This window comes from Mus musculus, chromosome 5 (assembly GCF_000001635.26).
Source record: "Mus musculus strain C57BL/6J chromosome 5, GRCm38.p6 C57BL/6J".
NCBI classification, from domain to species: Eukaryota; Metazoa; Chordata; class Mammalia; order Rodentia; family Muridae; genus Mus; species Mus musculus.
Window position 1 is genome coordinate 11,220,260 of NC_000071.6, and position 14,815 is coordinate 11,235,074.

Here is a 14,815-nt window from a genome sequence, read left to right on the forward strand (position 1 = left end):
TGATACCCTATCCTGCCACCAGAACATTTTTTAAAAATTATGTTCATAGCTTTATTCATAATACCCAGAAACTGGAAACAATCTAGATATCCCTGAACTGAAAATGGATGAAGAAAGTGCAATACATTTACCTAATGGATTATTTCACAGGTATTAGAGAAAACTGATATCAAGAAATTTACAGGCAAATGGGTTGAAATAGGAAAAATATCATCCTGAGTAAGGAAACAAAAACACATAAATACAAACATATGTACTCACTTACAATTGCATATTAGCTATTAAATAAAGGATATTCACTTATGTCTAGGGAGAAGAATTACAATAGATTGAGTGATTGAACTCAGGGCAGGTAGTGATGGGTAAAGGAGGGTTAAGTTGGGGAGGAAAGGATGGAGGCAGAGAGTAGTGGGAGAGATGAGTGAAATGTTTAAGCATTTAGGAGTAATGTGGAAACTTCATGGAGTGGAAACTTCCTGGAACCTGTGAAGGTAACTCTAGCAAGGACTCCTCATAATAGAGGATATGGAGCCTGAACTGGTCATCTTCTGTGACCAGGTTATGCTCTGGATGGTGAGAATAGGACACCAACCCAGACACAAAATCTATCAACCTGTCCTACCTTCAAGAAGCATTGGGTAGTGGTGGCTCAGAGCTTGTGGGAGTGGTCAACCAATGACTGGTCTAAATTGAGGGAATTGTTTCTTTCTGAAATTTGAAAAAAAAAATCAGTTTTGACATTCCAATATATTATGTTACCTCACTAAAAACCCATTATTATAAAGGCCAATTGGACATAGCTTCTTACAAAATGATGAGTCAAAGCCAACATTCTGATCGGTCTACAGCATCATTATTTTGAGAGATGAAAAATTTCATTATTTACTCCAACCAATTTAACAGAAAGTACAGAGCAGTCTATCTGATGTTCTTTTTTAAACATATATTTTCAATAAAAGCTAAAATGGTACATGAACATAATATACTGTAGGTGTTATATTTTGACTATACACCTGGACAAGGGAATTATCACATACATATAGAAAACATTTTTCTGCAAAGCTGTATTTAGAGTACAGTATGTTGTCCATGTTGTAGTATAGGCACATCCATGTAGAAATCATTGCTTTATTCAGTGGAGGGATACTATAAATATTTGAAGATTGGATTCCCCCCTACCCCATTTTATTGAAAGTGTTTTTCTTCCAATATATTTTATGTCTAATACCCTTCTGCAGTTCTTCTCATGACCTGAACTTATTCCTTTCAAACCAACGTAATTTTTTTTCTTTCTGAAACACTGATGTATGAGATAGGTCAGAGTGTTGGCTTTTGCTCATGTTTTTAGTAGATTCTATCCATTCCTGATTGGTCTTTATGACTCTGAGTTTGTAGTGAGGCTACATATTATGTTGCTTAATGAAAAGGTCAAGTTAAGTGATTCAGGAGAAGGCTTGTGTCAAAAGGGGGATATGAAGTAGAAAGAAGCACACTAGGAAGATATGGAAGACAGTAGCAAATCTAGACAAAGAAATACAACAATAATAAATAAAAGGAACCATGAAAAGGAGTTTAATCTTCTACAGTCATGATGTTAACAATGCATGTGTTTACCTGATTCAAATAAAGGACTTGTTATGAGAAAAGTTGGCTATATTAAAAAATACTTCAAATCTTCAGTGTCTTGAAAATGTTTACATAGTAAAATCCAGTCTTCAGCATCATGCTATTGGGAAGTGACAGGAACTGGTGAAGCTAGGGAGATACAAGGAAACAATAACAAATGTAGCATTACAAGGCAAAGCACAGGTGAAAGTTCAAGTCTTGAAAGGAGATCAGATGCAGGTAAGAGTCAAGATGTGACCAGTCACTCCTTTGAGATATCACCTATTTTATTTATGAACAAAAACCAGAAATTCTGACATTGTAGACCTTTTCCATTTCAGGTGTTATGCCCAGAACTGTGCAAAGAAATTAAGGCACTCAGAATAGGAATACCAAATTAAACAACATAACAATGAATAATTCCAAACAAGGAGACAAAGGGCAAAATTAGTGTTTTCCTTAGCCTAATTTACACAAGAGAATTGAAACCTAAGCCCCTTGAAAAGTCAGTTCTTCTGTGTGTCCTATACAATGTATTAGACATGAACACAATTATAGGCCCAAAGACTGAGCTCAAGTAGTTTTGAGCCTCATAAAGAATGTGATAAGCATCACTGAAGACATGGACAATAGTCACTGGAACTCATAGCTTCCTCAGAGGCTGACTGTGCTATAATCTTCGTTGGTGACTTGCTGTTCAGGAAAAAAAAAAAAACAAATTTCTGTTCTAGTTCTGGAAATCTCTCAAGTTTCTTACATGATTTGTTTTTTTTTATAAACATTATGTTATTCAAATGATCAATATATATCAATTATGAAATGAAACATAAGTATATTTTAGAATAAATAAGGTAATTAAAGGACCAGTGTCTTTTTATCACAAATTTCTATCATACTTCAAATGACAGGGCATGCCAGAAATGTAGTTCCTTCTGCAGTTTTAACTATCATACAAAATTACAAGCTAGAGGAATATTTATTTGCTTGGATCTTTGCTTTTAGGGGTAGTAATTTAATCCTAATTTTAATTGATAATCATTACAGGTGTCATATATGAGGTTCTTTAATCAGACTATCAGTTAAAATAGTGGATTTTAATTTAATCATTACTTTGAAGCTCATATATTTATGAGCTTTTATAAGTATGTGTCAATTTAAGTATTTATGAATATATAATATTACATTTGAGTTATGATACATATAAAATCTTGACTAAATAAATATGCTTATATTTCATGAAATGTTATTCAGGATTAAAAAAACAATGAAATTCTGTTATTGATGGTAACATGGGTAGAGAGAGAACATTGTGTTCTATGAAAAATCCTGAAACAGACGATCAGAGCCACATGACTGTGATCATATGAGGAATCTAAAATGATAAGAATAGAATGGTGGATACCAAGGAAAAGTGGAAAAGAGGGTGTCATGTCACAAGTTGATTACTCTGTTTAAGTTGTAATTAGTGGCAAGAAATTTGGAATGCTGTTGCATAGTATTTTAACTGTGAATGATGTGTAATGATGATAGGTTTTATATTTTGTAAATCTGTAAGAAAAAGTTTGAATGAAATCATATAACTAAAATGTAGGATTTATAGAAAATAGGTACTCTCAAGTTTAAACATATCATACAATATGTTTACATTTCAAAACAGGGTTGTGACAAATTATATTAGCAATTTTATATTCCAGAAAATAATCTTAAATTAAAACCTAAAATAATTTGGTGTCCATATTTGTTTATCAAGTAATGAACTAAATATGAATGTTATAAGGTTAATATATTAATACATTTATGACATCATATTTATCAAATTATTTGTGATTAATAATGCAAATGATGCAGTAAGTCATAAAGTTAACAGTTATGTAACTAACTGACAATTTTAAAAGGGGGAATTCAATTACAAATGTGAAAATTAGCTCTCCTGTGGAAATTAATAATGATGAATGTCCAAATTTATTTTAGTGCTACGTGGTATTTTCATTCGTCATGATTTAACATAGAGTCTGCTGTAGCTTGGATGGAAGTTACAAGAGTAGAGGGACATACAATTGTAGAAGATTTAATCACTGACTGGGAGACATCCAACCCTAACTGATACATGTTGAACCCAACCCAACACTCAGGGAAGCCCCCAGAATAGGTGATGGAAAGATTTTAGGAGGCAGAAGACAAATATGCCTGCTGTAAACTATCATCTTTTAGATCTATTCTAGAGGGCTGATCCCAGAATAAACTTGTTTGATATACTTAGTGCAGGCAGTAGCCATGTAAATTCGTGTTCTGCTTTGTGTTTGGCATGTTCCTTTCTTACACTCGCAGGACAGAGAGTTCCTGTGTTCATGAACTGATGTTGTGCTACCATACGTTCCTTGATTTTTCTTATCCTTTGGATCCTTTTTAACTTCTTTTCTTTATTTTAACTTCTAATGCTTCATCATCTCTTCTTTAACAGATATTGAAGTGTTGGCATCAGATTATATTTTTAAAGTAGAATAATCATGCCAAGGTTGCATGAAATATGAGTGAAATGTGTGGTGAAGTGATTTTTAGATGTGAAGTATTAAACAATACTCCATAAATAACAGGCAGTGAGTAAATAGTGGATTTTAAATTGTCTCATGGTTCAAATGTTGTAAGACATGATAAAGAACAAGAAAGTGAATTATTATACCCTGTTACTCTGTTTCAAATCTACTCTCTTTTATAATTCCAAAGAAAGCATTTACTTAAAATCAATTTAAGAGCATAATTGAAAAAACCATAAATGCATGTCTAAGAACAAATTTGATAGACACTGTAATTTTTCAATCATCAAGAGAATCAAGTAACTTAATGAAAAGGAAATCTTAATTTGCTTATGAATTACTGAGCTACAAACTCTTGCTGTACTTTAACTTATGTGTGCTTGTCTCAAACTGCCTGGCCCACAATCACTGATCACCTCAAAAATAAATTCTAATAGGAAGATCTATGGACCCTGGGGCAAACCATTTTTATTTCCAAAGAAGATAGAAATGGAGCATGGTATTATGAATCCTAAAACAAAACAAGACAAAAGCCCAAGGCCTCTTTCACTGGCACTTGTGCACATGAAATACTGCTACCATGGTACTAAGGCATTTGCTTCCTTCTCTTCTCTGAAATGACTCAGCCAATAGCCTTCTGCTAATGGTTTTTACTGTACAGTTTAAAAACATCAACATTAGTGTTGGTACCACTGACTTTTTAAAAAATTCTTTTGCTTCTAAAACTAGCATTGCCCTGTAGAGAGAACAGACCAGATTCTACCTCAGCAGTTCTTATATTTCCCCAGCACTAAAGAGCCTGTTTATTTTCCATGAAAGTTATGCTTTATTACTACGATTTCATGCACGTTATATCATGGGTTATATTTAGAGACTGACTAATTCAGCTTCAGATTTGACTATCCAGAGAAACAAAAGTAGTATTATTCCACATTATAGAATAAATTTAGATTTGTCTTAATTCTCTTACAATCTATTTTCCAAAACTTCAAATATTTTTGAGATTATAGTAACATTATTTTCCCTACTTCTAAGTCTACTATATACCCCTGTCTCAGCTATGTTCAAATTCATGATTTTTTCTCTTTAATTATGTTTGTATATGTGTGTGAAAACATACAAATATAGCCTGATCTGCCTATGCAATAGTTTTGTATGTGTATATTCTTGAGTGGATTATTTAGTAATGAATACCCTAAGCAAGGACAACACTAACAGACATAATAGCCTGGACTAGGGAAAGGTAATGCGCCTCAAGTCTAGGCAAAGGATCATAAGCAAATTGGGATCAATGGTCTTCTCCAGGGAGGAGCACACCTATTCTTAAATGCTTTAAAAATTGACTTACACCATGATCTGTTTGAATGCTTAAAATTTTATAAAAGTGGCCTTTGTCACAGTGTCTCTTCATAGCAATAAAACCATAACTGAAACAGAAGTTGTTATCAGGGACTGAGGCATTGCTGTGATAGGCCTGGGCATTCTTTTGTTTGAAATGAAGCTTTAAGTGGGGCTCAATGGGCAATACTAGTAAGAACAAGGGTGACAAGACAGCTGAAGGTTATTTGAAGCATGGGAGCTCGGCTTATGTGGTTTTAGACAAGAAGAATATTTTTATTGGACTAGAGAAAGTTTTTGTTTTTTAATTTTTTATTTTTATTGTTTATTTTATTTATTTACATTTCAAATGTTATTCCCCCTTCCCAGTTTCCCATCCACAACTCGCCATCCCCTCCTCCCTCCCCCTGCTTCCCCTATCCTGGATAATCAAGCCTCCACAGGACCAAGGACCGCCCCTCTCAGTGCTGCCAGACAAGGCAATCATCTGCTATATACCCAGAAGGAGCTGTGGGCTTCCCCTGTTTACTCTTTGGTTTGGGATTTAGTCCCTGGGAGCTTTAGAGGGCCCTGTTGGTTAATATTGTTGTTCTTCCTATGAGGCTGCAATCCCCTTCAGCTTACAGTCCTTGCCTTAACTTTCCCATTGGAGTCCCTGCACTCAGTCCAATGTTTGGATGTGTATATCAGCATCTGTAATGGTCAGGCTCTGGCAGAGACTCTCAGGGGACAGCTACACTGGGCTCCTGTAAGTAAGCACTTCTTAGCATCAGCAATAGTGTCTGAGTTTGATGTCAGCAGATGGGATGGATCCCTAGGTAAGGCAGTCTCTTATGTTATTTTGGCAAAGATTAAAACTGTTTTTTTTTTTTTTCATTTGTCCTAAAAGTCTGTCTGAGGCTAAATTAAAGAGTTTTGGATTAATGACATTGGCAGAGGAAACCTCAAAGTGTTGACTCTGTTGTCTGGTTATTAGTGTTAATTCTTATAGAGATTTATAAGAAAAAGTAGCAAGCTCAGTATGGAAAAATACAAAATGTACACTATAAGGGGAAAAGGAGCAACAGAAAGTGGAAATTTTCTGTTCGGTGAGATAAAGACTAAAAAAAAATCTTGATGTTAAAATGAAATAAAATGAGTGGTGACCTCATGGCAAGATGCCACCCAGCTAAGCTTCCAACTTGTCCAAAGAAATTCAATATAAATATAGGCCAGGTTTTGGTGGTACACACCTCTAATCCCAGCACCCAGGAGACATGGGTAAGTATATCTCTGTCTTTCAGGCTTGTCTGGTCTTCAGAGCACCCAGGTTTAGGCAGGGAAGGAAGCCAACCACAATAGAGAGCTATAAAACAGAAGCTTGAACAACCAGCAACGTTCTAGTGCCAGCAAGGTGCAGAAGTTGGCAGCTTCAGCCATGTGGCTCTGCCTTTAGAATGAAGGATAGAACAAAGGGGTTATGGAGTCTCTCTCAAAAGATAAGGAAAAGGTGCTGAGGCCATACATGTGTCAGAGATGTTCCCTACATTGATACCATTGTGTGAAGCTGTGAAAGTGAAGCCTAAATTGCATTGAAAACTCCAACATGTTGGAGATGACAGAACCACAGGATATCTGACAAGAAAACATGGAACAAGGAGTTGAAACAGCCAAAGAAAAAGAAGTACATTGTAGTCAATAAAGGTGAATGCCTTTGGAGATCTGAAGATCACTTTGACATTAGTTATGGACATGCAGATTTGGGCGTTTGCCCAGCTGGTATTCTATCTCATTTGGTTCCAGTATATTCTCATTATGTTCCTGTTTTGGTTTTTTTTTTTTTTTTGGAATGGTAATATGCCATTATATATCGAAGGTATGTGATATGCTTTAATATTCTAATTTTATAGGTGATTACAGTTAAGAGATAGCCATGAGTCTCAAAAGAAACTTTTCACAGGGTCAAAACTGTTAGCCTAGCAGGGCATGGTGGCGCACACCTTTAATCCCAGCACTTGGGAGGCAGAGGCAGGTGGATATCTGATTTTGAGGCCAGCCTGTTCTACAGAGTGAGTTCCAGGACAGTCAGGGCTATACAGAGAAACCCTGTCTCGAAAAACCAAAATAAATGAAAAAACATAAATAAATAAATAAATAAATAAATAAGTAAATAAATAAATAAATAAATAAAACTGTTAGCCGATGGCGACTGTTGAAGTTGGACTAAAAGTATTTTGCATTATGATACAACTATCAGCCTATTGGGACCAGGGAGTATGGAATGTAGTAGTTTGAATTAAAATTTCCCCCAATAAACCCATTGAGAGTGACACTATGAGGAGGAGCAACCTTGTTGGAGTATTATGATCTTGTTGGAAAAAGTGCTTGTTGATCAAGATGTAGAACTCTCAGGGCCTTTTCTCTCCCCTTATCTGCCTTCATGCCACCATGCTTTCCTGCCAAGATTGTAATGGACTAAACTTTTGAACTGTAAGAAGCTTTAATTAAATGCTTTCTATTATAAGAGTTGCCACTGTCATGGTATATTATTTCACACAATAAAACCATAACTAAGACACTCTCATTAATTGTGTGTGTGTGTGTGTGTGTGTGTGTGTGTGTGTGTGTGTGTGTGTGTGTGTGTATGTGTGTGTGTGTGTGTGTGTGTGTGTGTGAATGTGTGTGTTTTAGGTTTGGTCAAAATGTGTTAACTGGAATGGAATAGAACCTGGAGTGTTACCACCTATAAAACATCAGCACAAATGCAAAGTATTAGCTGGCACAGATCACGTCTTAGGAACAGGTGGAAAAAAAATTGAACATAAAGAGAAAATCAATAATTGGAGAGAAACAGAAACCACAATTATTTGCCAGTGGCATTTACTTTATGTGATGTTCTGCCTGGCCAAATTTTCAAAGTATTTATTAAGATGTTGATAATCTGATGAAATTTGGAGTTAAGGAATTAATAAATGATGATTACAGAAAACCAAGGCTTCCCTGTGTGCCCGAGGGCAGCCTTGATAAAATTTCCAGCAATTACCATCTCTCTGATTACCACAAGGAAGCAGAATCTTAGAGTAGTGGAACAAAATTGCAATTTATTGTGCAAAGTGTACAAAATAGAGTCGGCACTAGGTTTTGGAAGAGAAAATTGTTGAAATCTACCCAACTTTATCAGAATTGAAATTTTTACTTATAAACCCTCATAATCATGAACTCTTACTGATATAAATACACACACCTCTTTCATTAGGCAACTATGATGTCCTATTTGAATAAGAGGCTCCTATAGCTGATATATTCTAAGCAATGTTTGCATGGAGCTATTGCCTTGTCCCATGCTCTCAGTGGTTTTGACACTCTCTTGGAGTTTATATAATAATCATGTTAAGTGTGGACTGATACGTTCAACGATAAAGTTCTGAAAAATAGAATGAGGAGAGAAACTTCTCATTCTCACTGTGCTGGTTTTGCCACATTGGCTGAGACAAGTACATGGCTAATGTTCTAAGTCATTGTCTTGGCATACTAAGCCACAAGCTGTTTCTTTTTCTATGGAAGAGTGAGAATGCTTATATTCCACATGACTTTAGGAGTGCAGGTGACATTTATTCTTTAATTTTCAGACCAAATGAGCAAGGCACAAAAATACTATTTTGTTGAAAATATGATATAATGATAAACTCAGAGAATCAAGGCAGAAAAAAAAAATAAACACATTGACAAACAAACAAAATAGCCATCATTATTTCATTGTTTTAAACATCAAGAGCTATTTTAGCTTTAACACTGCCTGAGCCTCTGGAGATAATTGAATGAAATATATATTCTTTTAGATTTTTGATGAGTCATATTCAAAAACATACTGGCAACTGTCAGGATGCATGTGGGAAGAAATTATCTGGAAAGGTACCTACCCATATTTGGCCAGACATAGTTAAGTCAGTGGTTTACAATGGACATAAAGCCATCATGATATACTAGACTGATAATATATAATTCCCTTGCTGTATGCATAATCCTCTTTAAGTGTACTTTTATATATCTATATGCTTAAAAAGTACAGTTTCTGTTTATATAGCATTGAGTTAATTTTTGTTATTACAAAAGTATAACACACTCAAAAACTCATAAGCTAATCCAAAATAAAAACAAGCACACACATATTTGCAGCAGCTAGACAGTTTAAGTGCTTAGCATATCTGGAACCTGGGTATTGCCTCCTATGATCTTGTATTAAAATCCTTGACAAAAAGTTTCTTAAACAATGGGCTAATTTTAAGTTACAGTTCAAGATTAAACTCCACCATGGTGAAAAAAAATTACAGTAGAAGAAGGTGGCAGGAGTAGAGTATGAGGAAAGCTCAAACTCGACAAACTTTCCTCTTTTTCAGTCCAAGATGCAAGCAAGAGGTACAGGATCCAAGCAAGAGGTACAGGATCCAAGCAGGAGGTACAGGATCCAAGCAAGAGGTATGCTACAGGACCATGTTAGGGTAGGTCACCCTTTTCAATTAACCTACCCAAGATAATCACCCATAGGTGTGGACAGGGGCTAACCTAATCAAAATTACTCCCAGTAGCTGCCTGGAGGTTTCTCCTCAGGGTGATTGTAGCTTCTGCTAGGTTAATAAGTGCTGATATCCACAGACACCTTTATAGATAGTACAGAAGTAAGAAGGTGAAATGTTTGTTATATAGATACATTCCAGCTGTGGTCACTGGACAAAACTGCTGATTAATTATAGACACAAGCATTTTTATTTATATACTGTGGGTGATAAAATTATAAATTTAAGAGCTTATGGTAACGAAGAGCTAATTGTGTGAAGATAAGAAGAAAACACACACAAAGCAATTAGTAATTGTTAGTGATCTTGGATTCAGATTCCATCTTAGAGAACCTGATCCAGGGTTGAACTTGAGTTAACTAACAAGCCGACACCTAGCACCAGTCTCCAGGTTACTCCCCTGGCAATCCACTTCCAACCACCATTCAGGAGGAAAGCAGAAGTGTATGGTTTGACTCCCAGCAGCAACCAATTATGCTAAAGGCAACAAAAATTCTGTAATGGCCCCCACAATCGGATATGTGCCAGACTAGAACCTCCCTCATTTGCCTAACATGTCCTATAAAACCTTGTCCCGCTGAGAACTAGGGACTTCTCCCTCCTGCTCTGCTGCATCAGAGTAGGTGGTGTGACCCAAGCTCAAGCTTGGAATAAAGAGATTCTAGTGTGATTGCTTCAGAGTTGACTCTTTGCTGGTATTCTGGAGATCTCCAACAAGGTACAACAATGCATCATATTAGGAAAGCTTTGAGGATGTTATTAACTTATATTTCTTGTTCTGAATTAAACTCTTTAGCAAGCAAGAATGAGCTACAGTTACCTACACAGAACTTCAAAGGTCTCTGGACCTTATTAGAAAGAGATCAAGTTTGCCTCTCTAGTAGACTTCTCATTTTGAAATTACCATAAAATCTGATGATTATTCTATGGGAACTCTTTGTTTTTCTCATTTATCTCTTAAGTTCATGACTAAAGATTCATCTATGTCAGCTCTGTAAGGGGAAAACATAGGAAAGAAACAATCAATAGTTGAAGGAAATGACAATAAATAGGAAACATTATTTATTATTAACAATAATCGTATTAAATTTTATTATACATATATTCTTTGGTGGTATACATTTTAGTAATTTGTAAAAAATCAAGGCATTCAATCAAAATTCACAAAATTTACTTTAGGAAATGTAATTTGCTAACACAATTTATTCATATTGTGCATTAACAAACACTGAAAACCAGCAAAAAGCATAAGATATGCTACAGTGAATAATAAACACATCTGTAAAAGAAGAAGCTGTGGAAAGCATTTATTCAAAAAGCAAAGTTAGTTACTCGTGTTCTTTAACCAAGTATTTCAACTGCTAAGTCCCAGGTTTCACTTGGTAGTAGCTAGGAAAGGCTTTCCTCATAGATTACATTTGGTAAACTCATGAAGATTTCTAATGCCAGCCATCAGAGTGAAGCAGAAACCTACAGACTCTATGCTACTACAAAGTCTGCAAAATAACTACCACTAAATCAAAATGCTCAAATCATATGTTTGTTTTGATCTTGCTTTTGTTTTTTTTTAATTTATTTTATTGTTTTCCTTATTCACTTTACATCCTACTCACTGCTACCCCCTCCTGGTCACCCCTCCCCTTTTCCTCTGAGTGGGTGGGGCTCCCCTGGGTATCCTCTAATCCGGACACTTCTGCAAGGCTAGGCATCTCCTCTTCCAGTGAGACAAGACAAGGCAGCACAGCTAGAAGGACACGTCTCAAGTACAGCCAGTAGCTTTTAGGACAGTCCCTGTTCTAGTTGTTCCAGGCCCAGATGAAGACTACCCTGCACATCTGCTACATATGGGTGGGGAGGTCTAGCAGGTCCAGCTCTTGTATGTTCTTTGATTGGTGGTAAAGACTCCTGAAAGCCTGAAGAGTCCAGGTTAGTTGACTCTGTTGGTCTTCCTGTGGAGTTTCTATCCCATTTCTGGCCCCAATCCTTCCTATTCTTCCATAAGAGTCGCCAAGCTCTAATAGCGAAACTTTACAAAGAACTCACATTTGTTTAAACTAAAAAAAAATGATAGAAGATATACTTTCTCCAAGAAAGTCTTGTATGAACATCTAAGCAGCCTGTGATGGGCTATAGTCTAGTTATATAAAATATGAAACTAAATGAGTCTTTGAGTGTCTGTGGACAATAGCAAGACCTTTGTTGTGAGTTATTTCTATCTTTGTTCTCATTTTGTTTCTTTAAATATTGGCTTGGTTTGGGTGCACTTAGGGAGAGAAAGAGAATACTTGTGCAATAGTTAGTTTTAACTGTCAGCTTGAAAGAGTATAAAAACACCTCAAAAGAGATTCTCAGTGAAGAATTTCCTCAATAAGTTTGGTCTGTGGATATGAATGGTAGGAATTTTCTTAATTATTTAATGGTGGTTGGAGCACTTACCTTGAATATAGGGAGCACTCTTGGACTGAATAAACTGGGATTGATTGAGAAGGAAAGTCATTTCAATACTTGAAGAATGCATCCATCAATTTTCTCTGCTCTAAGGTTGTGGGGCAATACTTTAACTTCCATGCTATTTTGCCTTTCTTACTGACATGTACTATAATCTAGAATTTTCAGCTAAAGAAACTTTTCCTCTCATGTATACTGCTTTCTTTGGTAAGAATGTTTTCTCACAACCTGAAAGAAAAGAAGACAACTTTTATGAATTAAAATCAGCTATCCTCTTCCAAGAAGAATTCAGCTTATTTTCTAATGATATTTTAAATTAAGGTACATATTTCAAAAATCAAATTGCTAATGGCTGGTTAAATGAATATATATTCTGCAGTTTCTTTTGCTTAATCTTTACTGTCTTTAAGTTTAATTCCAATAAAATTAAATGAATATTGATTTTGCTACTATATAATTGTAACATTATATAATTATATAAAAAGTTTCTAACCAGTACCTTCAGAGCTTCTTGGAACTATACCACCAATCAAAGAAAACACATGGTGGAACTTGTGGCTCTAGCTATATTCATAGCAGAGGTTGGCCTAGTCAGTCATCAATGGGAGGAGAAGCCCTTGGTCCTGTGAAGGCTCTATGCCCCAGTATAGGGGAATGTCCGGGCCAGGAATGGGAGTGGGTGGGTTGGGGAGCAGGGGGAGAGGGTAGGGGATAGGGGATTTTCAGAGGGGAAACTCGAAAAGGGGATAACATTTGAAATATAAATAAAGAAGATATCTTATTAAAGAAAAACCTAAAAAAATGTTAAATAAATATAACCTTTTCTTTTCTTATTTGCTACTTTTCTTTTTATAACCAAAATATCTGTTATCTTTTTCCTCTTTTTTACCTTATTTCTATTTTATACTGCTAACGCATTCCTAATTGAATTAATTGTCTATGTCACATAGAAAAAGAATATCATAGAAAAAAATGAGATATTTTATTAAGCTCTTCATGGGATTCCTACGCATGGCACTGACCTAGGTTTACAGACTCCTATATTCACTCTAGTGAAGTAGTATAACTCAAAACAGCAAATTCAATAAGCATAACTTCATCATAAAGAACTTTTCAGGGACATACTGTGTGTGTAATATGTACATATATGAATAAGGAACAATCTTTATCTTCAAGGAACTCACAACATTTAATGTTCTCTTATAAACCACTGTATGTTATCACATTTGCGCATGACTTAAGGAATGTGTGTCACATATCTTCCATCCACATGAGAATCTACACTGTAAGCTGATCTCTCACAATTCTCTGACCAAAGTTGCAGTTGCATATTTTGGATCAAGTGTATCCACAGTCCGTTGAAACATCTTTTTCATAAAAATACAAAACTGTGTCTGATGTGCTTATTTCATAATTGCTTGTCTTATCTCTAAATCTCTTGAAATTTGAGAGTAAAGGATAAGAACAACTCTCGTAGGAGTCATGGGCATCACAATCGCTTACATCAATTTCTAGTTCAGGAATGTGAGCTGCAGGAATACTGTCTGGTACCAAATTTTCAGGGAAATATGAGAAACTTTATAGGTTCTGATGAACAAAATTAAAATTCAAATGTGTAAACTTATTTCAATGACAGAAATAGTATATTCAAGATGCAATGAAAGTCCAGGGGGCATTTCTCAATCTAACTGATATGAAATCTGGGCATTATCCAGGGTAATCAGTATAAAATTCACTATTTTAAAGAAGTATTTAATTAAAGAATGCATTGATATCTACAAGAATCAAGGTGTGGGAATTCTCAAAACCAAGCTACGTGTATTCTGCTCCACAACTTACAAAATAGTATGCACAATAATCTTCCTAAATCTATCATTTTTATCTTACACTCAATGTATTTTCTTTGCAGGTATGGCAATGTAGTTTTCATCTAACATTTTAACATTCAAGCTATATTGTTCTCCATTTCAAGTAATTATTACAAGCTACTTTTGTGTATATTAAAGTCTTAGGAAATACCCAGCCCACCACAAGCATGACATCTTACAAACAGCCTTCAGGGTTTCTCTGACAGCCTGTGAGACATGGCACACCTGGCAACAGTGAGTTGTGCCCTGATTTTTGGCAACATAGCTTCAAAAGCCAAGAACATGAGTATTAGGGGGAAATCTCTGTACAGTCTAAAAGAATGTCGATTATTGTGTGAGTGAGATCTCTAAGTTTGTTTCTACATTCATAGCATGTGAATTTTTCTTCTTTTGTTCCCGTTGTGATCAGATACTTACACACAGGAAGACTCCTGCAAGGAGGTCCTCTATTCATGTGAAAACTCACATC

General features: G+C 35.5%; 1 long non-coding RNA gene across 5 annotated transcripts in view; it reads right to left on the reverse strand.

The window, feature by feature from the left end:
- The window catches only part of Gm4047, a 42,982-nt gene extending 30,292 nt beyond the window's left edge, over positions 1-12,690 (reverse strand). For 2 of the 5 annotated variants that reach the window (XR_003955849.1, XR_003955845.1), the window contains exons 1-2: positions 12,467-12,690; positions 1,615-1,755 (exon numbers count right to left, since the gene is read on the reverse strand). This is a non-coding gene — a long non-coding RNA (predicted gene 4047). Of the gene's footprint in view, positions 1-622; positions 709-1,614; positions 1,756-10,878; positions 10,956-12,466 lie in introns of those variants that run through there. The other 3 variants (XR_003955848.1, XR_003955847.1, XR_003955846.1) reach the window with 3 other exon arrangements.
- Positions 12,691-14,815: the final 2,125 nt, after the last annotated feature.